The 27,500-nt window shown below is 38.5% G+C and overlaps 1 long non-coding RNA gene across 9 annotated transcripts in view; it reads left to right on the top strand.

The window, feature by feature from the left end:
• Positions 1 to 27,500, top strand: part of LOC311608746 — a 136,787-nt gene that overhangs the window by 90,945 nt on the left and 18,342 nt on the right. For 6 of the 9 annotated variants that reach the window (XR_014783127.1, XR_014783128.1, XR_014783129.1 and 3 more), the window contains one exon: positions 17,831 to 18,323. The exons of 1 other annotated variant lie outside the window; for it this stretch is intronic. This is a non-coding gene — a long non-coding RNA (uncharacterized lncRNA). Of the gene's footprint in view, positions 1 to 10,878; positions 10,957 to 17,830; positions 18,324 to 27,500 lie in introns of those variants that run through there. 2 more of the 9 variants (XR_014783126.1, XR_014783133.1) reach the window with 2 other exon arrangements.

Below are 27,500 nucleotides of genomic sequence, written 5' to 3'. Positions count from 1 at the left end.
TCGGTCTCATTTGCATAATGCATATTGAAATCAGATCAGCTCGAGTCAGTGTCCTAGTGTGAGCCTAAAGCAGTGCCTAACCTTCCTCGTGCTGTGCTCCCTTAGTACTTCCCTTGTGTTGTGACACACAAATTTAAAGAATAACAGATTCAGAAACTGCGAAAGTTGTACCAGCTCATTAGTGAGAGTTCCGTGATGTAGTTTGTATCATTTCACATATATTGAAATTAAAAATATATAATTATACAATTATACACCCAAACACCACACACACACACACACACACACACACACACACACACACACACACACACGGAAATGGACATGGACACAGACACACACACACACACAAAGAGAGGGGGGGACATTCATGAGTATTCCAGAGTAACAGAGCTTTTACCAGCAGAGAACTGTAAACTGCTTCATGTTAATTCTCTCATACTGGTGTGTCTTTACCCTTTTTATTTTGTTTTCAGTTCTTTGAGATTATAATACACTATTTACACTATTTCCTCCTTTCCATTCTTCCCTCCAAACCTTCCAATTTATATATCAATCTGTTACACATCATGATTTCAGCTTCTCATACTCCTAACCTCCTCTAAGCCATGAATTATTCTGAAGGACTCCCTTGTGCTATAATGCAAACCAAGTTACAATATACATCTGAACAATTGATGTTTACAAGACACCAATAATAACCAGAGATCAAATACACATTTGAAAGATATTAAAAATACATTGGAAACAAAGAGGAGTCAAAAGAAACATAATATATTCATCTAACAAGGTGAGGAGAATCAGGAACATCTATTCAATTCAGATAGGTTACCAGTGATGGAACAGAAAAAAAATCTAGCTTGGTGAAACAGTATCAGTTAGGGTTGCAAATAAGGGTGGGAAACTTAAGGCTGGCTAGGCCCCTGAAGAAGGAAAATCTCTCTACTCCAGCAACAAGTGATACATTTTAATTACTGAAATTTAATTAAATTAATAAAGTTAAAATATTTTCATATATTTAAATTATTAAATATATTTATTTATAAAATATATATTGAGTATGTATAGTTGTTTATATGTTTTTATACATATTATATATTTTTAGAAAGGGGCATGGCTTTGGAAGCCCATCACCCATGGTAACTGTTAACTATCTGTAAATCTGGGAGGATCAGGGCCTTGTGAGCCCACACTCAGTGTTTGTTAACTATCTGTGAATCTTGCTGAGGGGCAGGGCTTCAAGAACCCTCTCACCTAGTAAATATCAGTAGTTTATACATGCTTGTGGAGGGAAGCAGTCTCATGTACTCCTCTGTATCCCATAATAGAAAGTTAATGGTCCCAGTTTTGTGTATGGCTCCTTCTTTGGGTAACAAAGTAAAGATGCTGTCTTGAACAGGACAGACTTCTACAGCATAACCCAACAGAGGACAATGCCTGTGTGTATGCATAAGAAAAAACTTAACAATTAACAATGAACCAATATGCTTTGTGAGACAAGGTGACGAGTTGACTTTTGAGAAACTGGGTTTGAAGTTTCCTTGGTTACAAAGGAGCTGACTTCCTTTATCACCATCTCCTGGGTAGACAAGCCATCAGTTTGTGAGTGCGCTGGAGAAGATACCTGAGGAAAGTAGGTGTGGGTCTCTTGGAAAGAAATTTTCCTCTCTACTCTATGTGAGGTGCTGTCTCATGAGCTCTGCCAAGCATGATGGTGCTAGCGAGGTTGCTCCGGCTAACGTTGTACAGGGAAAAAGTCAAAGCCATTTCAGTGTCTCTGAAAGAGAAGAGGTCCCCAGTGCATCACTGCTGGTTGTCTCAGGGATACATGCATGAAAAGAGGACAGAGGACTTCTTCCTCCCCCCCCAGCCCCCCCCAGGGATCTTGGGATCCCCTGGTTTTTTTCCTCAAAAGTAGTCATGGATGTTATCATATTTCTAGATTATTTCCTGCCTCTTCTGTGACATCTCCTAGATTTCAGATGGGGAAAGCTCTGTTGGCATGCAAAAACAAAGGCTTCATAATGGATTGTTGTTTATTTTGTGTGGAAGAAGTTGTGGTTAGGGGGTGTAGGGTGTGCGTCTGCATTGCATGTTAAATATACACACCATCAGACATGGGTCCTATGGGGATATGTATAATTAAATTCTAATTAAGTGGTAGAATAAAATTCTACAAGAATGTTTTAAATATTCTAGAAAATTTTGAAAAGTTTTTAGAGTGCTGGCAATGAGAACAAGGTTTGATGTCTTAAATTAGAAAAAAAAAATCTACACTCTAACATTTGCATCTGAAGCTCTCCCAGAGTTGCAACCAGAGACTATAAAACATTCGAACGCCAAGGACTCAAATCACCTTTTATTCTGTCTAAATTGTTTTTCCTGAAATCAAGTTCAAAACACCCTAATAATATATGTTAAACCCAAGTAAGCAAGTGCAGGTTAGCAGCTTCCCAAATGAGAAGATGACAGAGACAGCTTGCTGCCTGAGCAGTCACCCAAAACTATAGCATTGGAGCACCATCTTCAGCCTTCTGAACCAATAGATCTGACAGACATATTTGTGAGACAGGAACTATTGAGGACTTGCTTACCCTGTCTTGACAGAGTTTGGCTGTCAACTCTGCCTGCATCCAAGCTTGCCCATTTTTAGGCAGAATTTTGTCTGTGGTAGAAATGAGGACATTTAGCCTGGTGGCTTGTTTGCTACATTTGAAGGCATCTCCATAAGGAGGTTCTGTGATGCTCATCATCTTCTCTGAGGTAGGCTGGGTGTTGCCAGGAGTTAACTTGTCTTATTGTCAGTGAATCTTTAAAATATTAAAAATCATCTTTAAATGCCATATTCTGTAATTGTATTCCTTCTTAAATCTTTGATGGGGCTGAAGACCAGATAGTTTAATTTTACAATTAGGCTTAGTTGTTTAGGGGTTAAGATGTTTTTAGGCCTAGATAGATGTTTTAGGTTGATAGAGATAGGATATGATAGATACTGATTTACATTCAGAATTTTAGACTCACCAAGATAAGAAAGATGTTTTCTCCGAGATTGTCAAATAAAAAATGGTCAAAACACTATGAATGTAACATTGATATAATTGCTGATTGTTTTGTGGTTCTTCTTGCTGTATGTAGTTTATTTTAGATATGTATAGTAATATAAATGCATTTATAAAGAATAAAATAATATTAAAAAAGAGTTAAGCCCATTAGGACAAGGTAACTTGATATTACATCAATAGAGAAGTAACAAAAAGTTAGCAATCAAGTGTTTATGTTTGTATTTATTTCAAGGCAGATTTCCTATTTGCATTGAATAGCTTTAAGTCTGAGTTAAGCTGGATGGTGTCTTATGCTTCTTTAATACAAGAAACACCCATGACCTGTTGTAGTTTTCCTTATAATCCAGGAAATATGGATGCTAGTAGCTCAGAAACAAATCTTTGAGATAGCATTAGGCTATATGTAGAAGCACTTTAAAATCCATCTTATTTACTGACTGACTATACTTTCATAAAAAGTACTTCTATTTCTTCTTTTTATGCAAACAGGTGAGCAAGGTCTAAGTTTTTATACTATTTTACTGATTTAATTTTTCAAATGTGAAATTATAACATAATTGCATTTCAGTTTTTCTTCTTTCATTTTTTTTTTTTGAGGCTATAATATAATTATAACATGTCTCCTTTAACACTCCACACCTGGGGCTCAGGGTACGTTGCTGAAGAGGGACCAGAAAGAGCTAGAAGATCATAGAGTTTACTGAAAAACTGTGTTTCTTAGTAAAAACGCTTTTCTTAATAACTGAATAGGTAAGAAATTTTGAGGGGTTAAGTGTAATGTAAAGGGTAGAAAGATATTTGGCTGTTTTACTTCACTCATATTTTTAAATTATACAAAATGATGGTAAATAATTAAACACATGGATAAAAGGCTAAATAATCTAAATAAATCTTTATAATAAAATTCTAAGTGGAAAAAATACCTGTTTGCATAATAGTATATCTAGTTGTGTTAGTTCTTATAAATTTATTTTGTTGTTGTTTGTTTGCTTTTAGTCGCTGTCTTGGATACTATTCCATAGCTGTCAAGCAAAAACATGACCAAAGAAACTCTTAGAAAAAGCATTAAACTGAGGGATCGCTTACAGTTTCAGAGGATTAGTCCGTAATCATCACGGTGGGAAGCAGATGGGCATAGTGCTCAGCAGTAGCTGAGAGCTTACACCCTGATCCCACACACACACACACACACACACACACACACACAGAGAGAGAGAGAGAGAGAGAGAGAGAGAGAGAGAGAGAGAGAGAGAGAGACAGACAGACAGACAGACAGACAGACAGACAGACAGACAGACACAGAGACACAAAGACACAAAGACACAAAGACAGACAATAGGCCTGGCCTTGGAGTTAAAAAGCTTAAGAGTATGTACCCCAGTTGACACACCCTCTTCAACAAGGTCACACCTCTTAATCCTCCCCCAAACATTTCCAGTAACTTGGCTCCAAGTATTCAAACATAAGAGCCTATGGGGGACATTCTCATTCAAACCACCACAGTGGCTATTCAAATGGCCCTTTGTGGTGGATTAGGGGGTGCGTCTTTGTCTTTCCTGCCACTAGATTGATATGTTGAAGGTCTAAACTTTAGTACCCTAGGATGCCGTCTTATGTGGGACTACGGTTGTTGTAGGAAGAATGAGTTAAAGGTCACATCAGGTTAGGCTGTGAACCCTTGCTTAGTAGTATGCATATGATCCTGGGTTCAAACCCCAGCACCTAAAAACAAAATAAGAAAAGGAAAAGATAGGAAAAACAAGAAATCAGATTACAGCAGGATATATCTTTAACCCAGCGTGTCTAATGTCATCTTAACATGCAGACAAGCAGTACGACACACAATTAGAGTGGGCATGCTGTGACTTGAGAATTGCCAGAAATAGGAATAGAGGAATAGAAGCCTGGAGAGCCCCCTTCCCTAGGGCTATCAGAGGGCAAATCAATCTGAAAACACATTTTACTCTCCAGAATTAATAGTCTTTTGTTGTTGCTGCTGCTAGCCACCCTGTTTACCCTTTTATTGTGGTGGTCAGAGCAAACGAAAATCCTCTCCACTTCATGAGATGCCATTATAAATGTGAAATTGTACAATAAACCATTTCATGCTTAATTCAAAGGGTTAAGTGGATTATCACCTTTCAAAGAAAAGTTTTGAATGCCTGTTGATGTCCTGTATTCTTTGCCTAAAATCAAATCAATAGTGTCTACCAAATTTCACAGTTCCCCACCTGAGAGTTATTATTACTGATACTATCTTGCGATATGTATTATGAAAATTTTGTGACAAAAACTGCTTCTAGTCAAATAAAAAATTGTCATATGACTCGGGATTTCCTTTTGACATGCATCTTTTAAAAAAAAACTGTAATTTGCTACTTGAAAGAAACATAAGGGGCTATAAAAATGGGTCCATCCATGAGTGCTTGAAGGCCCTGGTTTAGTTCCCAGAAGTCATATGGAGGTTCATAGGCTTCTGTTACTCCCGCTTTAGGGAATCGGATGTCTTCTTCTGGCATCCACTGACACCACTTATGCACGTGGTGATGCACATACATGCAGAGAAACCACTCAAAGAAAAGTTTCTGTGAGGCAAAGGACACTGTCAACAGAACAAAATGGCAGCCTACAAACTGGGGAAAAATCATTACTAACTCTACGTCTGAAAAGGGGCTAATATAAAGAACTCAGAGAACTCAGAAAATTAAAGACCAATAAACCAGATAACCCGATTTAAAAATGGGTACAAAGCTAAACAGAGAACTCTTTTTTAAATTTATTTTTATGTATATGAGTGCTCTATCTACATGTACACCTGCATGCCAGAAGAGGGGATTAGAGGGTTTAGATGGTTGTGAGCCACCATGTGGTTGCTGGGAATTGAACTCAGAACCTCTGGAAGAGCAGACAGTGCTCTTAACCGCTGAGCCATCTCTCCAGCCCCAAATGAGAATTCTTAACAGAGCAACCTCAAGAGACACTTAAAGAAATGCTCAGCTTCATTAGTCATCAGGGAAATGCAAAGCAAAATGACTCTGAGATTCCATTTTGCACCCCTCAGATTGGCTAAAATAAAAAACTCAAGTGACAGCACATGCTCGTGAGGATGTGGAGAAAAGAAACACTCTTCCATTGCTGGTGGGATCGTCATCTAATCTCCTTGCAGAATATTTCTCCATATCAAAGCCGCAGCTTGAGTTGGGGAAGTCATTAATCTCACTTCACCCACATGACGCTGACCGGTCTCTTGACAGTCTTCTCAGCCACGTCTATTCTTTTCTCTTCCTAGAGTGATGGCCCCGCCCATGACCTCATATAGCTAGTTTACCGGTGCATAGCGATATAAACTTTATTGTCCAGCTTCATTACAAGCGCATTTCACTCATTATAGTGTTATCGTAAGATTGCATTGTTAACTCTAGATAATTAAAAAAAAAAAGTAGTATTCTAGTCACTCAAATCAACCTATCTTTCAGCAAGCCTCCCTTATGGACTTCTTTTCCTAGGTCAAGCTTGGTCTTTCTTCTGCCTCAGTGCTGCGTCCTCGAGTTAATTTGTTTGCTCCAATATGTCAATGATATTCTGCTTCAGCCGTTGGTGAACAGAGGCTGAATTTGGCAACTGAAGGGAAAAGGAAATGAAATGGAGAAAGGAGCATATAGAGAAAGAAAAATCAAATTCACACTGCAGCCTGCCCATGTTTTATTGAGTAAATCTGTCACATTGCCAAGTCAGAAAAATCATTTGTGTGCCTTCTAGAATCCAGTGACTTCTTGCCAAAGCAATAGTGAGCTTACTGTAATGTTCTCTCTGGGACTATCAGCGTCTCGGCCATATTGGCTTTATGATCACTTTATGACTAATAGTATTTCCAAAGAGTTTACATTTGTCGGTTAGGAATAATAATATCATTTTTAGAACCATGTGCAGCATTCATCCACTGGTTTGGTTATTCACCTTTGCCTTTTCAGGAATTTATTTCATTTTTTAAATGCAAATTTCTCCAAAGTACTGAGTTAAGCCAGCTTGAATCTTTTTTTCCCCACTTAAGAGAATTGCTTATACACCAAAAGGTTCAATCTCACAGAGAAAAAAAGATGTAAGTCTGTAGGCTCAATTTTCTTAGCAAATATATTTTATTACAAACTTATTAACCGAGAGTATGTTACTTATAACCCGACTAACCAAAACAATAGGAAAAAAGGACTAAAGAACACGATAACAATACCATAAGGATATCAGTTCCGAGGAATGAATCTCCTGGTGTAATCAGCAGGATTTCTTCTGCTGGAACCTGGAGTAACCAGAACCCGGAACCTCAGCAGGAACCTGGAGCCCTGAAGCCTTCCCTCGAGTGGTTCTCTCTAGGAGTGTCTTGAAGTGGAGCAATGAACAGCCAAAACTATTTCAAGTCTCCAAAAGGCCCCACCTCCAGTTCTGGGCTCATTTATAGATCTCCTCCCAGAGTCTGTTCATGGATCTTTTCAGCTGGGGACAATCAAGCTCCCACATGAGGTGGTTTGTCTTCTAGTGGATTAATCTCACCTGTTCTCTCACAAAACTGTTCCCCATCCCACACTTGGGATCATAACAAAAACAGGTTCATCTCTCCTTGATAAGTCTAAGAACCGTTTAGTGCCTGAAACTATGTTAACAGTAAACATTTGCTATGTTAGTCACTATGATTTTTAAGGACAAAACCATGATTGATGCCAATTGTTTCCTTTAAAATAGCAGGGCAAAACAATAGTCCTTCAGCCTCATATTTACATTTAGGTAGAACTTGCTCCAGTCAACTATAATTATTCTCAATTATTCATTGCATGACTATTGCAAGGTTGTCCTATATTACAGAATTTGTGTGTATGCCTATCTTAATGTGGATGCAGATGCATATGCAAATATTTGCATATATGTGTGAGATCAGAAGTTAACCTTGGATATCTTCCCTCAAGTACTACACACATTTCCTTATGACAAGGTCTCTCACTGGCTTAGCACTTTCCAAATAGGCTATGATGGCAGGCCACGCCCCCAAAGATTTGGCTGTCTCCTTCTCCAAAGCAGTGGATAACAACTGCACACTGCCATCTCTGAGTTTCTGTAGACATAATAGGGATCAGACTCAAGACCTCATCCTTGAAGGCAAACATTTTACCAACAAAGCCTTTTTCCATATCCCAGAATTTTAAAAGAATGACAGCTGTAGTGGCTAAAATATCCTCATTTATGTAGTCATTACAGAAAACTCTGAAAGGAAGATGCTAAGGTAATATCATCTAGTTGTTTTAACAGTAACTGCCCTCATCACTACCATCTTCTAAGGTCTTGCTCAAACATCCCTCTAAGCTCTGCTTACAGATTTCAAAGGTTTTTTTGTTGTTGTTGTTGTTATTCAGCGTTTCAGAGTCTTCAAGATTTCTCTAAAACACAACATGATCAGGTTCTTGACAGCAGCGCCTCACTTTTCTGTTACTCATCTGTTGCTGTGATCAAACACAACAAAGGCAATTTATGGAAGAGAGCTTGTTTGGGCTTATGGTTCCAAAGGGCTGAGCTTTCCATTGTGGCAGGTAGGGAGCACGGAAACACACGGTAGGCACAGCAGCAAGAGCAGGGGAGCTGAGAGTGTGCATGTTCCTTCAGCAAGACTGTGCTTCCGGAAACCCTCGATCTGAGCCTCCACAGTCCATATGCAGTCAAGATGAAAACCAGTATCAACCATCACAGTAATGAAATTAATTGTGATACTTAAATCATTTAAGGAGAATCTTACAATAATCAATAAACAACGACTTCCTTTTGGTTAAGTGAGTTTGGGAATCAGCAGCTAGGACATACTTGGAAACCTGTAAAGCTCTCTGCTGTAATATTAAGTATAAGAAACCCTACATAAAATTGTGTTTTCCTTCTTTAGATCCACTGCCTTATAAACCCATTGGCTGCCTGAGAACTGTTCTTATGGCACCTGTACTAATATCTTCTATGACTCGATTTGAGAAAATCCAATATGGTCTCAAAAATACAGTTAATGTCCTTCACATGAATCTTGAGGGAGTCAAGCAGCTGCTTCAAAAGTGACACTGGTTTTTGCCAGCACCTTGAACAGTCTATACATCACCCAACTACTAATCTTTGAAAATGGAAATTGTTGATTAGTATAAATGTATTATGATTCTTTACCATAAATAAATACTTTATAATCTACTTTTAAGCATTCCAATTCCTGATGCATTCAAGCGACATCACATCACAGATGAGGAAAAATACAGTGTAAAAAAAACCTACCACCAATCCTCACACCGTCAGAACAAAGTAGATGTGTTTACCTGTTCCTGTCCCCACACAGCATTTACTCAGGTCACAAAGCCACAAAGACTCCTGGTTCTCCTAACCCCACTCTCCATCCCTCTGCTGCTCCATCCATTCCTGGGGATAAATATCCTGCGGAGTATTGCATTTTGCCCTTGGGATTTCTGACAGTTTGTAGGTCATCCATAAGCACAGAGTATGGAAATGGAGTTGTATGGTTATAATACTTTTCGACAATTTTTTTTTCCTGAGGAATTAGCTGAGATCATTCTGAGTTTTCTCCATTCTCACACTGGGTCACTGAGAGCCATGTTTCAGTAAAACCACAGGTATGTTACCATCAACCGAGTATGCAGAAAGATCAGTTGATAGTTTCTTAGTGGGAGATAATAAAGAGCATCTATCTTGATAAGCTAGAATCACATGGAAGAATCTAAAAGTATAGGTCTCAGGCATCATCACATATAATTAATTTCCCTCATGTTAACAATATTTATACCTCGATTTCTGAAATTTTTGCTCTTTGTTATATACGAAAACATTTTGACTTGGAACAATTCTAGTCATTTTAAAATATTCTGTTTTTTTTTTCAATTTGCATTTCTCTGATGAGTAGTGACCTTGAGTGTTTCTTTAAGTGCTTCTTGGCCATTCAAGATTCCTCTGTTGAGAATTCTCGGTTTAGCTCTGTACCCCATTTTTTAATTGGATTATTTGGTTTAGTGATGTTTAATTTCCTGAGTCCTTTATATATTCTGGATATTAGGCCTTTGTCAGATGTAGGGTTGGTGATGATCTTTTCTCAATTTATAGGCGGGGCTGTTTTGATCTGTTGACAGCGTCCTTTGCCTTACAAAGGCTTTTCAGTTTCATGAGGTTCCATTTATTAATTGTTGATCTTAGAGCCTGAGTTGTTGGTGCTTTATTCAGGAAGTTGTCTGCTGTGCCAATGAGTTCAAGGTTGTTTCCCACTTTCTTTTCTAAAAGATTCAGCATTTCTGGTTTTTTGTTGAGGTCTTTGATCCACTAGGACTTGAGTTTTGTTCAGGGTGATAAATATGCATCTATTTACATTTTTCTTCATGAAGACATCTAGTTAGAGCAGCACGATTTGTGGAAGATGCTTTGAGATTCTATCATACACCCCTCAGAATGGCTAAGATCAAAAATTCAAGTGACAGCACCACATTCTGAAAAGGTTGTGGAGAAGGGAACACCCCTCCACTGCTGGTGGGAGTGCAAACATTGTACAACCACTTTGGAAATCAATCTGGTGCTTTCCCAGAAAATTGGGAATAGCTATGTACCAAGGTATACCACTCTCAGAAATATACCTAAAAGATGCCCCAGCATACAAGATGGACATTTGCTCAACTATGTTCATAACAGCTTTATTCATAATTGTCAGAGTTTGGAAACAACCCAGATTTCCCTCATCTGATGAACAGATAAAGAAACAGTGGTATATTTACACAATGGGATATTAATCAGCTATTTTTTAAAGGAAATTATGAAATTTGCAGGCAAATGGATGGAACCAGAAATGATCATCATCCTGAGTGAGGTAACTCAAACCCAGAAAGACACACATGGTATGTACTCACTTATAAGAGGATATTCGCCATGCGGTACAGAATAACCATACTACAATTCACAGACCCAAAGTAGCTAAGTAACAAGGGGGGACCTTAAGGGAAGATGTTTGAATCTCACTCAGAAGGGGAAATAGAACAGACAGGGGAAGTGGATGAGGAGAGGAACCAGGAGAGGAGACGTGTGTGGTCGTCAGTGGGCCGACAGATGGAGGCAGGGACAGCTTCTCTCTTTGAATCTACGAGTGGTCTAGAAATGAGAAGTTGGGACCCTTGAGCCCTTCTTTCATCTCTGCTTGATTGTTGTTGGGACCATTTTTTAATGTGTAGTCAAGGCAGGTATCTACAGCTGCTGAAAATTCTTGACTGCAAATTCTTGCCCAGATGTAATTTCACAACCCCTTCTCCTTTTCTATCTTGTGTACATGCTCCAACATACACAATCAGAAAACCGAAGCTAGAATCCACACACGAGAGGGAACGTCCAGTGGTGTGTTGTTTTTCTCTGCCACAGCAAGCTCGCTCAGTATAATTCGTTTCATCCCCATCCATTTACCTGAAAGTTTTATAAATTTCATTTTATTACAGCTGAATAGAATCCCATTATATTCAGAGTGCATTTTCATTGTCTACGCCTCAGTTGGTGTATGTATAGGCTAATGCTATTTTATAACTATTTTCAGCACAATGACAATGTACACAGATGAACGGGTTTTACTACAGTAAGGTCAGCTGTCCTTTATACATCTAAGAGTGGCATATACTTTGTTGAGCATTTTTGCACCCATGTTTACAAGAGATACATTTGTATCTATCTCCCTTGTCCTTTTCTTTGTCATTATCTGATTTTTGGTGCTAAAGTAATGTTTGCTTCCCGGGAGACTGGGAGTTTTATTTCCCTGTCTAGTTTTTTAAACATTTTGAGTAACATTTATTGTAGTTGTGATTTAAATGCTGGGTAGAATTCAACTGTGGATCCTCTGAACTCTTTTCTTAATCCCACTTTCTTCTTCTTTTTTTTTGCAATAGATCTATTTACATTATTCATCTGTGTCATTTCTAATTATTTTTAATGTAGGCACTTAGAATTATAAATTTCCCTCTTAGGACTGCTTTCATTGAATCTCAGAGGTTTTGGTGTGTTATATTTTCATTTTTCTTTAATTCTAAGAATTTTAAAACTTCCTTAATTGTTCCTTTAATGGCCCATTTAAATATAATGTGATTTAATATCCACAAGTTTGTGCATTTTCTTGATTTCTTTTTTTTTGGTCCTAAGAGTTTTTTACTGTGGTCTAATAGAATGCATGAAGTTATTTCAATTTTTAAAAATTTGTTGAAATTCTCTTTGTGTCACAGCATGTGATCTATTTTACAGAAACCCCCATGTGCTGCTGAGAAGAATGTACGTCAGGGTAAAATATGCTTCAGATGTCAGTTAAATCCTTTTGCTATATGGTGCCAATTACTGCCAGTGTTTCTCTGTTTATTTTCCCCATATAATCTGTCAGTTAGTGAAAATGGGGTGTTGAGGTCACTTAGCATTATTATGTTAGGGTTAATAGGGCTAATCTGTATCTTCATACATACTGTAGTTTATTCTTTGAATTTAAGCGTGCCCATGTTTGGTGTACACATATTTAGAATTTCAGTGTCTTGGTAGCTTGTTCCCTTGTTTAGAATGAAGTGGCCTTCTTTATCTGTTTTGATTAGTTGAACTTCAAATATATATATATACATATATATATATATATATATATATATATATATATATATATATATATATTTTAGATTTTACAGTAGCTACATCTACCTGTTTCCTGGTTCTACTTGCTTGGAAATTTTTTTCCGTCATTTTTACTCTAAAGTAATGTCTGTCTTGAAGGTGAGATGTGTTTGTTGTAGGCAGCAAAACGATGGGTCCAGTGGGCTTGACACTTTGTGTTTCATGAGGGAAACTGAAGCTACTAATATCCAATTATCTTTCAAAAGTGTTTCGGCTGCTGTCATTTGGTTGATTTTGTGGTGTTTGCCTTATTAGTTTGACTTTGTATAACCACTGTCCAAGCATCATTTATTTTATTCTCTGACATCTTAGGGGTATACTCATCATCCCTTTCAGTCTGAAGCAGTCTTCCCAGTGTTCTTTGTAGTGCTTGTTTGGTGGCTGTAAATCCCTTTGGCTTATTTTTTTTTGTTTTTTGTTTGTTCGTTTGTTTGTTTTAGAATGTTTAAATTATGCCAGGTAAAGTCCTCTGGGTTTGGCATCTATGTTCTTTCAAATCTTGCATCACATTGCTCCAAACTCTTCTGGCCTTTAAAGTTTCCATTGAGAAATTAGTTCTTATTCTGATGGGCCTGACTCTGTATGTAACTTGGATCTACAGATTTCAAGACCCATTCTTTATTCTGTATATTTAAGATCCTTTTAAAAACATACTTAAATTTTCAGGCATGAATATTCTGTTTGCATGCATGTTTACACACTGCGTGTGTGCCTGATGCCTGCAGCAGACAGAAGAGGGCGCTGGACGCCCTGGAATTAGAACAACAACTTGTGAGCTGCCGTATGGGTGCCGTGAGTTTAAACTGGGTCTTCTGGAACTGGTCTTAACCGGTATCTTTCCAGTCCCTTTTTTTCTATTTTTTATTAATTAATTTTTTATTCACTTTACATCTCGGTTGTAGCCCCTCCCCCATCTGCCCCCAGTTCTAGCCTCCCTCCCCTGTTGCTTGGAGACGACCTATCCACTTCAGCTCATCAAATACCATTGGGACTGAGCTCATCCTCTTCCTCTTTGGCCTGGCAAGGCAGTCCCATCAAAGGGAAGTGATCAAAAAGCAAGCAACAAGAGAGCGTGTCAGATGCATCCCTTACTCCCCTTACTAGTGGACTCACATGTATCCTGAGTGACATCTAGGTAGAGGACCTAGGTCCAGTCCATGCATAGTCCTCGGTTGGTGCTTTAGACCCCGGCTCCTCTGGGCCCTGGTTAGTGTGCTCTGTTGGTCTTCTTGTGGAGCTCTTGTCATCTTTATGTCCTTTTATCCTTCCACTAGACTTCCTATGTCTTGCCCAATGTTTGGCTGTCTCAGCATCTGTTTTAAACCACTTCTGGGTGGAACCTTTCAAAGGACATCTCTGATAGGCTCCTGTCTGCAAGCATAACCGTATCTTCAATAGAGTCAGGAGTTGGCTGTCTTCCATGGGGTTGGGGCAGGCATTGATTGGACGTTTCCTCTATTTCTGCTCTATCTGTTCTCTCTTTATCCCTGCACATCTTGTATGCAGGGTAAGCTTTGGATCAAAGTTTTTGTGGGTGGGTTGGTGTTCTCCTCACTCCACTAGCAGTCTTGTCTAGTTAGAGGATGTCCTCTTCAGTCTCAATGGCCTCTGCTGCTAAGAGTCTCAGCTAGAGTCCCCCTCATATCCCCCCAGAGGCCTATTCTGACTTAGGTCTCCAGCTTTTCTCTTAGGCCTTCTGCTCTGCCCCCCTGCTCTCCCCAGGTCTGATCTCCACCCTTATTTCTTACTGGACTTCCTCTCCTACCTTCTGAATGAGACTTAAGCATCCTCCCTTGGGTCAGAATTGGGAAACAACCTAGGTGTCCCTCAACCAAAGCATGGACAGAGAAACTGTGGTACATTTACACAATGGAATACCAGTTATCCATTAAAAACAAGGAAATCATGAAATTTGCAGGCCAATGAATGAAACTAGAAAATATCAATCTGCATGAGGTAACCCAGACCGAGGAAGACACACATGGCATGTACTCACTTATAAGTGGATTTTAGCCACTTAATACAGAATAAACATACTACAATATACAGACCCAAAGAAGATAAGTAACATGGATAATTCAGGGGTTTAACTTTAATATAAGACAAAGAACTCTTATGTTGTCCTGTCTTGTGTTCTGTCTGCCTCTTGTACATGGATGAGTGTTACTTTCCCCAGATTTGGGAAGGTTTCCTTCATGAGTTTATTGAAGATATGGTCTATACCTTTGACCTGAAATTTTCTTCTTTTGTGTCCCTAATTGGTAGCTTTGGACACTTCATGGTGTGTCAAAGTACTCACATAAATCATTCATGCATTTAAAAAATACATTTTATTTTATTGAGTGACCCATTCTTCAGTCTTGCTTAGCATGCCAGATAGTCTGCCTTCTACACAACCCACTCTGCTGGCTAACATGCTAGACAGTCTGCTTTCTACATAACCCATTCTGCTGGCTAACATGCTAAACAGTCTGCCTTCTACACAACCCATTCTGCTGGCTAACATGCTAAACAGTCTGCCTTCTACACAATCCATTCTGTTGGTGAAGCTTTCCATTGAGTTTTATTAGGCATATTGAATATTTCATTTCCAGTTTCATTCAAGTTTGTCTTTATTCAATATTTCCCTTTATTGAATTCAGTTTTCATATCCTGAATTGTCATTATTTCATTCAGCTGTTTGTGCTTTCTTATATTCCCGTCTTAAGTTTATTCTTGTCTTGTTTAAGTTCATTGGGGGTGTTTATTGGTGTGTTCTTTTAATTTGTTGAATTTCTTGAACATGTTTATAATTATTCTTTTGAATTCTACATCTTGAAGCTGATCTAAGCTATTCTCCACAAGAACAATTAACACAGGACCGGGATAATTGTGGGTGATGTATTGTTTTGTTTTTTTTTCATAATTCATATTGCTCCTTTGTCTTGCTGTAGGAACTTGGGCATTTGAAGTTAGTTTTTAAAAAATGTGTTTTGATATGAGTTGTTAGCCCACCAGATTGATGACTTCAGGTGGAGTTACAGGCAGATTGGTTTGTGGAATGACTCTGAGGCCTGGAACTAAGGGAAGTAGTTCTCTTCTTAATAATTAGCATGGGCAGGTTAAGAGTGTCCAAATGCAGAGAACTGGTCCATATATAATGGGAGGGCCACAAGTGGTGAGGAGACAGAGAGGGTTCTCTTTGTGGGACTGGCCACACAAGTTGTGTCTTTTGAGAGGCTCCAGTTAGAAGATGGAAGAGGTGAACTTGAAGATGAGTCAGGTCTATAATCAGAGGCTGGCCCTGTCAGGTGGATGTTGCCATGGATACAGTGTGGCATGATCTTCAAAGGGTCCTGAGGAAAGTAGGTATACTTCAACAGACCAAGACAGAGAAATATGGACACCTAGTCAGCAAAGCAGTTTGTTTGGGTCTCAGGAAAGGCATGTATGGTTTTCGGGAACCTATATTGGAGGAAAGACTGGGCTCTACCTAGGATCAGTTTTGGCTTAGACAGCTGGAAGAGTCAAGTAGGGTGTTGGGTAGTTTACGGGGGAGTAAAGAAAGAGACCTAGCAGATAATGTGTAGTCCTGGGTAATGTATGCAGGGAGTTGGGATAATAATCATTTATAACTATTAAGGAAGAGTCTGAGAATATGAGAATGGAACCAACAAAACTTTAAATGGATTTAAAAACAATGAACTTATGAATTTTCTTACAATATGTGATCAAGTACTATGAATCCAGTTGCCCCTAACTATAGAACTACAAGAACCAACTATATCCTATTTCATTGTAGGATATTTAAGCATATTTTACATAACCAACAATGGAAAACCTTAATTATTCTGCCACTGAATATGTTTTGTGCTGTGTTAAGGTCTTCAGAGTCTCTCAGATTACATTGACTTTTAAGTAAAGGAAGAAAATGTTTCTGATTCCCTTCAATTTGTTATGTTCTGTGCAGAATAATTATATTCTTACCTTTATGTCTGGGCTCATAATGTTTTGTCTCAAATATTTTCTTTTGATTGATCAATTAGTTGTTATGTGTATGGGTGTTTTGCCTGCACGTATTTCTGTGCACTATGTGTGTGCATGATGCAGTGGAGGCCGGAAGGTGGCATCAGATTCCCTGAGACTGGGGTTACTGTTGGTTGTGAGTGCCGTGTGGGTGCTGGGAATCAAATCCTTATCAACTGTAAGAGCAGCCAGGACTCTTAATCATGGAGCCTTCTTTCTTGCTCACTGGAGTATCTTTAAGGCTACAAGGAAGGCTTAATAATAAAGTTATACATGTCTACTCATTAACTTTGAGATTAAACTTGGGGTAATCAATGTCTATATGACAAAAAATGTTCTGCTTGCAAATGTGATTTTAGGCTTGTTAACTTGGCCTTATTTAATATTGAAAAAAGGAAGCCAGAGGAATAGCTTTTTGGTTTTTTGTTTGTTTGTTGCTTGGTTTGCTTTTGTTTTTGTTTTGGGCTGATGCTTAATATATATTCTGATTTTTTTATTTCATTGGCTTATTTAAAATGAACATATATACCCCAAGAGATGAAAAAACAAAACAAAATAATGCATCCTAGGCAAATGAGTGAATGTTTCACAGCTCCTTTAACTGCCTCCCTTTCTCCTTCCTTTTCTTGTATTTTGATGAGAGGCATCCTGTACTTGTGACTGACACCAACACCACCAAAGACATCTTCATCGAAATTTAGAATAAGTCAAATAAAATAGACACAAGCCCCCAAATGCAGCAGATGATAACTATAAACAGTATTCCTTCTTGGAAGGTGATGGGAATGGGTTGATGTATGTAATGTACGTCAAACACTAGAAACTGACCCAACTGAGAGGACGATGCCCAGGGAAGAATAGTCATTGAGATCAGATGCAACATTTAGAAAACTGTAAAGGAGAACTGGAAAGAAAGAACATGCCTGTGGCTCTGAGATAGAGCAGCAGATAGCATGCCTAGGGGGTCTAAATAGAATATACAATGTGGTCCGGTCATGGTGAAATATGCCTGTAATTCTAGGTCTTGATAGGATACAGAAGGATTTTAAATTTGATCTATCCTTGCTCTTTAGCAGGATCCTGTCTCAAGAAAGGAAGAAAGAAAGAAAGAAAGAAAAAAAGAAGAGAAAGAAAAAACCCACCCAACAAACAAGAGCTGGCTGCTGTGCCTGCCTTGCAGAGTAAAAGCAAGAGAAGACAGAGATAGATTCAGTGGCACCTGGTCATGCTGAATTATACCATCTGTGTTAGAAGTTGTCTTTACCCTGTGAATAAAAAGAAATCATAAAAAGTTGAAATTTGAAGTAATTCCAAGAATTTGGTATTAGCAAAATTTATAGTATGGAAAGACCAATTTAAGGGAATATAGAGAAATCCATAGTAACATCCCAGCACTGGTTCAGAGATAATGCCAGTTTAAAACTGGGAACTCTCGGGTGGATAGAGAGAAAATAAGCCATGTTGAAGGCATCACTGAAGAAGACCCCACATTACCTGTGATGTATCTAAACTTGAAACTATAACCTAGAGCAATCTTTAATTTTGAATAAGTAAAAAAAACAGAAATAGCTTGAATGTCAGTGTATCAGTGACTCAGGTACTATTTCATTTTACTAAGCCTATGTAAAGGAAATAAACATCTAAACACATACTTTTTGTTCAGCATCAGGCATGCGGCCTGAGCTCCATGTCTGCTTGGGTTGTTCCAGGCACTGCTTGCTCTGAACAAGAACAGATGGACCGTGAGATCAAAGCTCCTAAGGTCCCATTTCTTACTCAGGGGCATCTTAGTGTGCTCAAAGCGAAGCCTGAACCCAGGTTCAGAGTCTTATGGGAGTGCGGTCCAGTGAGGCCACGTTTCCGGTCTTGGTGGGGACGGGGGTGGGGGGAAGGCCAGTAGGGGAGAGGGAAGTTGTTACTGGTTAGCTCTTTTGCCAGTATCAGATGGCCATGGAGACTCTGGAGGCCCACAAACCCATGATGATACAAAACGTGTTACAGCCCTTTGTGCTGTGGTAAGCGCAGCAGACAGAACGAACAGAAAGCCAAAATCAGTCCAGTCAGAGGGCAGGTTCGGTGAGACTCAAGTCCAGGGCTCTTCACTGGTGGTCAGCACTGAGCTGGAGGTGATGGAGCAGTGCCGCCATTGCTGTCTTGACTGCAGTGACCTGCAGTGGAAGCCCTGGAAATCCAACGGTGATTCTTCCCCAGAATAAATGGAGTCTCAGACAGCTATGGTGAGCACCAGAGAACAAGTGAGTGCACTAGCCCGCCTTTATTTGTAAACCTTGCTCAGTGTGGAGTGGGTTTGTGGGTGAATGTGTCCGATTCAATAGGGCTAAAGCTGTCAGGATACTTAATCTACATAAAGTGGCACAGTACCTCACTTACATGCAGTAACATAGGGTCCTATCACAAGAAGGAAAACAGTAGTAAACTATCCTATTGGAGAGTAAATATCTTCTACGTACGATTAAAGGTCATTTGCTGGAGGCTAGGATCTCCTTAATGGAATGCGGGAGTTTGCTAAACAAGTTTTCATATCAGGAAAGGGTCGGTTCTGTAATCTTCCCTGAGGGATGTGTGACCCTAACAAGGTGGGGCAAGAACCCTGCTGAGAAAGGGGGGAGTCCACCATCATAGACTGAGTACAAACGGCCATCCAGAGATGTCAGACCTCAACCTTATCCGGCAAAGACCCCCACATACTGGCATGGTAAACATTATCTGTCTTTTTAAAGAAATTTTAGCAAGTCCTCTAAACCTTAGAAGCCTGTCATTATGATGTATAAACAACAACTATGACTTGCTTGGCCCGGGATCCATGCATTTGCCCTTTCGCTGTGTGAACAGTCACTGGTTGTAGTTTTCAATGAAGGACTTTGACTTTCCTCACGGAGGGAATGACTTCTGCAAAGCATTGTAACTTCATTTAAACATGAGGAGCCATTTCTGAAGAAAATAACTGAGCCCCCTTGGCAGTAAAGACTAGTAAACACTTGGCAGTACAGTGGAGACTAGCTGAAGAGAAAGTGTTTTTCTAAAGTTACACCACATGTAAGTGAATTCTGGAGGTATTTAAGGTATATCAAGTAACACAGGTGAACCCTGGGTGAATGAGATAGGCACAGAATTTCAGATTACATTTGATGGGTAGACAGCGTTACATCAAATACTTTTTTGCTTGTTCTTCGATATTATGTGAAACTTAATTATAAATCCTTCTAATTTTGGTATTTCTCAACAAAATATTCTTTTACTGGGTGACAAAGCATGCACAAGTCCAACTACTTGTATGATGTTGTTTTTCTGCCAGGGGAAAACAAGTATCTATTCACTTTAGGCAGGACACCAATGGCAGACCAAGAAAATTATTTCACTTAGGTCCAGCTGAATGACAATACTGAGTTTAATTATGGTTATGTACCAGAACATGGGTACGCAGTTAAATACAGGAACACAGGCTCATGAGTAGCTGTACCCCCGAATGAAAAGATATTTCTTTCACCAAGCAATTCAAACTTCCTATAAATCACTGAGCAATGGGATAGCCTCATGAGATCCTGCGGTCTCACGGCAGAAAGTTAACATGTTAGTTCATTTTTAAGTTTACGTGTGTATATGAGACCACGTGTGCTCATGCTGAGTGTGTGCAGGTGCCTGCAGAGGTCAGACTAGGGCTTTGGATGCCTCTGAGTTGAAGTTACAAGACCTGCGAACTGCCCAAAGTATGTGCTGAGAACTCAGGTGCTCTGGAGGAGCAGAAAGTGCTCTTAGCTTGTGTGAGCTGTTTTTTCCCAGACCCAATGGACCCCATCCGATGCGGGGTTCCCATTAACTTTTGTTCTGCTTTTAGTCAGGAGGTGCAGTGCCTGTTCCGATTTCACATCTCAGAGACTTGCTCTGCCCGTTGGACATGGGAGATGCAACTGTGACAGACTGAAGGCAATTGTATGAAGGCCACACTCCTGGATATTATGGAGCAGTATAAAGTCTCAGGGCAGACTTTCGAGTCTCAGGCTTAGACTTGTCATGTGGAATACAAACCTTAATCACAGGTATCAAGGGGTGTCTTATTTAAAATTACACTCTGTGAAGCAACAGGTCAAAAACAGCATGATTGGATAAAAGAGGGAAAATTTTTTAAAAATTTAATCAAAGTCAAAATGATTCACTATATTTGAAGATGCCTTTTGAAGGATTTTTGTCAATTAAAAAAACATTATCACGAATGGTTTTTCTCTATTTGAAAAATAACGAAATGAATATTAATTGTGTGTGCATTTTGAAGGAAGATAATTACAGAGAAACGTACTTCGGTCTACACTGCCATATTTACCAGCCTTGGTGATCTGCCTTACCTCTTCGCATATAACATTAGCTGTAGACATTTAACAGGCACTTTACAACTGTCTGCTGCATGCCATGCCTTGACGCTGTTTCTGCACTTTAACAGAATAACTGGGAAGACTGTTACCTCAGAGTTAAAGATGTATGGTAAGTGAAACTAACAATCTCAAAATCAGCCCTAGGACATCAGCTAGCTGTCCATGGTATAGCAGGAAATTATAGCAGGAAAAGACGTTTCCTGTTCTCTTCAATTATCTTACACTTAGATAACTCCACACTGCATACTTTTGAATAATTTATAAATTACATTATTGCCACTATGGATACTACAACAAGAGACCTAATTGCTGCCATATTTTTAAAATCAGGTAACTTTTCTCAGTCCTGTATACTAAACACAGCTCCATCTCTGCATGCATTGTCTGGCTTTGAAGTAATCCTTTTTCCTGGGACATGTTCCTTCCCCATTAAAACTAACTTCTCATTTGGCTTCAGATTTACCTGAAAAACTACCATGTGAATCTGCTTCTAGAAACAAAAAGAAAATGCTCAAGATTCCCGAGGGGATCTCTACAAATTGTATTACAACTGTCAACAATGTTTTGGTACCACTAATGTTGTCTGTTGGATGAGGGAATCTCTGCTGCCTGAGATACCGTTTATCAAGAATGACCAAGGCACATAAGAAAGCAAGTTTCAGTGCCAAGTAGGCATGAGTACTGGAGGTTCCACCGAGCAGCTGAAACCAGCCTGAAATTATGCCATATTTTATCCAAAGTTCTTTATGCTAATATGGGTACATATTGTTTCTGTTATGCTAGTTCAATAGTCCCTTAGCTTTCCCTCCAGGCCCAACATACTCTGTTCTGTTTGAAGTGAGATTGCAGTAAATCCTCCTGCGGGCTCACTTACATATTCCCTAATCACCCTTCGGTAAGTACTGTTAAAATGTTCATATATTAGATGACACTAATAAGAAACAGGAACGAAGCCAACGGATATTTTTCTCGAGAATGTAGAGTGTGGCATATTTTTGTATTTCCAAATGTTATTTATTTGTTTAGAGATTATTATCTTTTAAAAGCTTGTAGGGCAAGTCCATGGAATTCCATTGGATTTTGTGTTTAACTTCACCAGTTTGAACATGGGAAGCCGTTGAAGAGCATTTTTCTCGGTCTCCTTCCTACGTCCAGTAACCTGAGGCAAATATCTCAGCACCTCTAAGCTTTGGCCACTTTGCTTAGCAATTGCTGCAAAGCCTCTCTGTGAGATACAATGTTTGCTGTTGTCCACGACTGTTCAAGTACTCTGTAGTTAGAGTAAATATGGGGATCCAAATGTCCTTTGTAGGACTACTTAATTAAAAAATTCTCCTCTGAAATGAAAAAATATATACTCCTAATGTTTTATTGTGGGCTTATACATAAAAGAAACCCAAAGCATTTCAAGAATATTTTATTTAATATGGACCTTTATTATTAAGCAAACCCATATCCTTTTAATGGTTTGTCTCATATTTCACAATTAATACCAACCCTTTTGTGCCTTTTCCACTCTACACCAATTTCTGTGTCGAGGAAATCAAGATTTTCTTTCCTCAAATGTCATGTGGGTAGTGATGTTCTATATGGTAAAGATTTTTTTTTAAATGTGAATTCAGACATTCAGTTCTGCTTGACCTACTGCCATTATTTATTTATTTGCAGTTCCATGCTCTTAAGTTTTTAAAAAATATTTATTCTTTGGTAACTTTATATAAAAATTCAATGTGTGTGTAAATCACCAATTCTTCCAAAACCTCTTCACCCCACTACCAACTCCATGTCTTCTTCCTCCTCCTCCTCCTCCTCCTCCCTCCTCCTCCTCCTCCTCCTCCTCCCTCCTCCTCCTCCTCCCTCCTCCTCCCTCCTCCTCCCTCTTCCCTCCTCCTCCTCCCTCCTCCTCCTCCTCCCTCCTCCTCCCTCCTCCTCCCTCCTCCTCTGTCTCATTCTATCTCCTACTCAACCTGACTGGTGCTGCCCATATGTATACTGGTTGGGGCTGTCCACACGAGTTTGAAAAATCTCCCATAAGGCCACACTTCTAAAGTAAACCATGTCTCTCTCCTAGCAGAGAACATGGCTAATAGCTCATGATGCATGTATGGGCCTCATGGCCCGCTCCTTTCTCTGTGTTGGATGCTGACTGGCTTGGTCTTGTGAAGGTTTTCGGTTGACAACGACAGTACCTGTGAGTTCCTGAAGTAACAGGCAATTCATGTGCCAAAGGTATTATTTTTCTGGAGTATTCTCTGACTCTGGCTCTTAACAATTCTTTTTTTTTTTTTTTTTTTTATAAGAGTACCACTATGTTCAGTCCTGCGGTATTGCGGTGTGACTTGAATGCTGGAACGGGGATAGCTCCAGTAGTGTTTTTATTGTTCAATTTTGTTGTAGCTATTCTGAATCTTTTATGTTTCTATATGAATTTTGAGCCAATTTTTCAATTTTTGTAAATAATTTCATGGGGGAAATCACACTGCATTTGTAGATTGACTTTGGTAAAATGGTCATTTTTACAGTATTAATCCCGGCAACCCTAAAACATAAAAGGTCTTTTCACCTTCTACTACTGTCTCCAATTTCTTTCTTTGGCATCATAAAATTCTCATTGTACAACTCTTCTTTATCTGTGGTTCAATAATCCTATGCCAAAACTAAGCCTTTGAAAGGGTGGTTACAGTATTTTCAAAAACATACAGTTGTGTAGTCTATGTCTCTCTCAGGGTCTGAAGCTAGCACCATTGTTATAAGGTGTGCATGGTCAACTGAAAATGACCACTGAGGTACAGACGCCAGCCTGAGGCTTGGGTGGTTGTCTGCTTTTGTAGTTAGTGCATGCCATGTCAATGACACCACGACATGAAGACATAGTGTCTGAAACAGAGTCAACCGTTGCTGTTTTGTTCTGTTGATGACACTTTTGGGGATGAGGCTCTTGTCTGGCATGGGAAGTACTCCCTTCCTTAGTGCACATGCGTGTTCCTAGTTTCACATTTCATATTAATATCCCTTCAAAGTTTTGATATCAACAATTTAGCCAGACTCTGTGCTGGAAGGAAATAAAGAGATATATTTTTTTCAAATTAATAACAGTCAACTAAGTGATATTGTTACAGTTTTATCATTTGAGATTTCTCAGAATTAAAAATAATGCTAAGAGTTACATGGGAAAATTAAGGATAAATGTTAGTTTGGGAAGCAGAAACACTTTATTCTTTCAGATCCAAGAAAAGGAGTCCATTACAAAGATGTAGGAAGGTTTGCATGGAAAATAAGGAAAGGGAGACTATTAATTCTGAAAGTTGACTAGCAGAAGCAGATGAGACACTTAGGAGAGACACCTCCTTTCTAACAGTTGCCCCAAATTCATTCTTTTTCACCCTTTGTTTCTTATTCCGTATCTCTCTGTGTGCACTCCATTATGTGGTATCCTGCCAACTCTTTCTCTTTTTTTTCCATCTTCTTCTGCATCCCAACAGCATCTTACTAGATAGCACATGCTGGTCTTAAACTCATGACTCTGCTACCTCAGAAATTTGTGGCTAGAAAATAATACTGACAAGAAATAGCCACATGGAAGGTATTTTGTGTCCAAAGCTAAGTTGTCCTGGACAGTTAGGCTCCTTGATAATGTTTCGTTGCCATCTCTGTTCTTGACTTAACAGCTCTTCAATCACCATGCAAAATACATGGGATGTGTTAAAACACCACTGATTTTCTCCAACTCAAAGGCCAAGAACGTAATCAGGTAACCTCTAAAACCATGATCAGACTTTTCCCCGATTTACTTTAATTCACCTACCTGCTCTCTCCACCGCTGTGTGCTCTTGTCATGCCATGATTTATGACTTTTCCTGTGTTTAGTAGATATGAAGTGTTCATGAAATGACTTCCATGTTGGAACATGTTATTCTCAGCAACCTGAATGCATGCTCTAAGGTCATGGCAACTGATTTTCCTCAAAATAAACACTTGCTCACTCCCAGTGAGACTTGAACTGTGTTTGCACCTACAATTTCATGAAGAGATTAATTTATTTTGAAGCCAACATTACTTTTCTCTAATGTGCTATTTAAGCAAATCAATTAGTGAAACCATGGATTAGTCAAAATATATGTGGTCTGATTGTGTAGAATTAAAAATAACTAGCAACTGCATCAAAGTATAAAACTATATCTTACATTACTAATTTACTAGGGTATTTTTATATCATAATTTTGTCTTGTTGAAAGCACCTTTTAAACTCCAAACTTGACATAGTAAGTTAATATTCATTTATCAATTTGATAATTGTATATAAAAGTAAAAAAGAAATCATGTAGCTTATACTTTGGAATCTTTCTCTACTATCCCATCCTAATGCAGGTTATTATTTTTATCATGAGTACTTAATGTTTTAATTTAAAATTTTTAGAACTTGCAAGTATTGAATATACTATAAATAAGTCAATGATCTATGTTACTTCTTAGTTGATTTCCTATAGAAAGAAAAATTACACACATGCACACATACATATATAATATATATGATTTCTTCTTCATATTTATTTACAAGGAAGAAATAAGTCATAATTTAACTGGAAATTATGTAACTATCAGTGGCAATTCTCCAAGTCATCAATGAGTAGGCTTTTGTTTTTCTAATTACATATACTAATATACTCAGATAGTTATATTGCTCATGATATGTACTCAGAAATGCTAATCACTTCTTCTGTTAAGAACAAGAGTCATGCTGATACCCTTTTAAATTATTTTGTATACTTAATTTTGTGAAATTCTGAGTCTACTTTAGCACTTTTTTTTTTTCATTTCAGCGGTTGACAATCTTCTAAGTTAATTCAAGCATACATGGTGGCAAATATCCCATAATATGCTCTAGGTAGACAGAGTCTTCTGATGTCTGTTCTTGGTGAGTTTGCTCATCAAAGGGCTATGATTACACAGGGCTACACCCTTCCTGTGAAACACACATTCACACAGAAACTATAAAAAAAAAGTTCACAACACGAATTTGATTTAGATGAGGTAAGTCGCTTGCAAGTTCTCCAATAGTCTGAGGTGACCATGATCAAACCTGAACTAGATTTATGCACCTAAAACCTGCCCCTGCCTGTCCTTTACCATTACCACAGGGGATTAGGGATGGGTGAACCCAGCCATGTTTTGGGTTCCTCAAACATCTTGAACTACTTTTCCAATGTTCTGGGTTAGGCAAAACCCAAAATGTGTTTTGCCAAGCACATTTTCCCTTAATTCTAAAACCCAGGAGTATTTTAAGGTAAATTTAATCCATATGCTTCTGATTCATTTACACTAAACTCATCAAAATGTTCTGTCTTAGGAGCTATTTGATGTGTAAGAAGCTTTTTGAATATTTTATAAGCCATTTAACGTCCCATGCGTTGGGCTTTTACATTCTCCTGAGCCAAGAGCAAGTGGACCCAGATTTCAAAACAACCAAGTTTGGTTGCAGAGTTGAAACATCGAGGTTGTACAGAGGTTGTACTCCCGGCTACACATAGTTCAAACCCTGGTGAGAACATACACTAAGTTTTTCCCTCCCAGAACGTAGATTGTGTAACGCAATGAGTAGTGAACAGAATGCAAAGTAGGGCATGGAAATATAAAGAAGCCAAGTGACCAATAACTTGAAGCAGATTGAACGTCTGTTCTCCAGCTAGAAGCACGCATGAGCTGACATAATGGGGGATGACACCGCATCTGTTTTCGTTTTGCTCTCTTCTGGGAGGACTTTCTTCTTTTTTGGACTGGATTTGGTTTTGGGGTTTTTTTTTTCCCCTGCAAGGTTCTCTACTATTTGTATCTTTGGAGTAATTAAAGAACTTATAGCCAGCCTTTCAATTCTGACACTAATGGGAAAAATAAAAACAATGTTTAATGGTATAAGTTAAAGGGATAGTCTCTGGTTTAAAATACATGATCAATACTCACCACATATAGGAAGATTTCAACATACAATATTATATACCATGTAAGTCTCTGCAGAGGAATGATGGCTAAATTAAGTTTCACCATAAACTTTGATATTCACAGCTCCAATTAACCATAAAAATGCTATAATTTATATATTAGGCTAGCTAGAACTTATTAAATTTGAAACAAACTATTGATTATACATCTAAATATGTTTTTATCTACCACCATTTTTGCTTTCTATATGACTATGAAAATACGATTATGTTTAAAATAGATTTTTAAATAATGGTGGTTAGGGAATTAAACATATACATATACATATATAGTATATGTATATGTTTAATCCCCTGTGTATATGTATATGTAAATGTTATATATTTATATACACACACACATACATATGTGGGGTGTA

Source organism: Acomys minous (genome assembly GCF_964271855.1).
Source record: "Acomys minous genome assembly, chromosome: 11".
Lineage (NCBI taxonomy): Eukaryota > Metazoa > Chordata > Mammalia > Rodentia > Muridae > Acomys > Acomys minous.
Note: the sequence above shows the minus strand (reverse complement) of the source record. Positions and strands in the feature narration are given on the sequence as shown.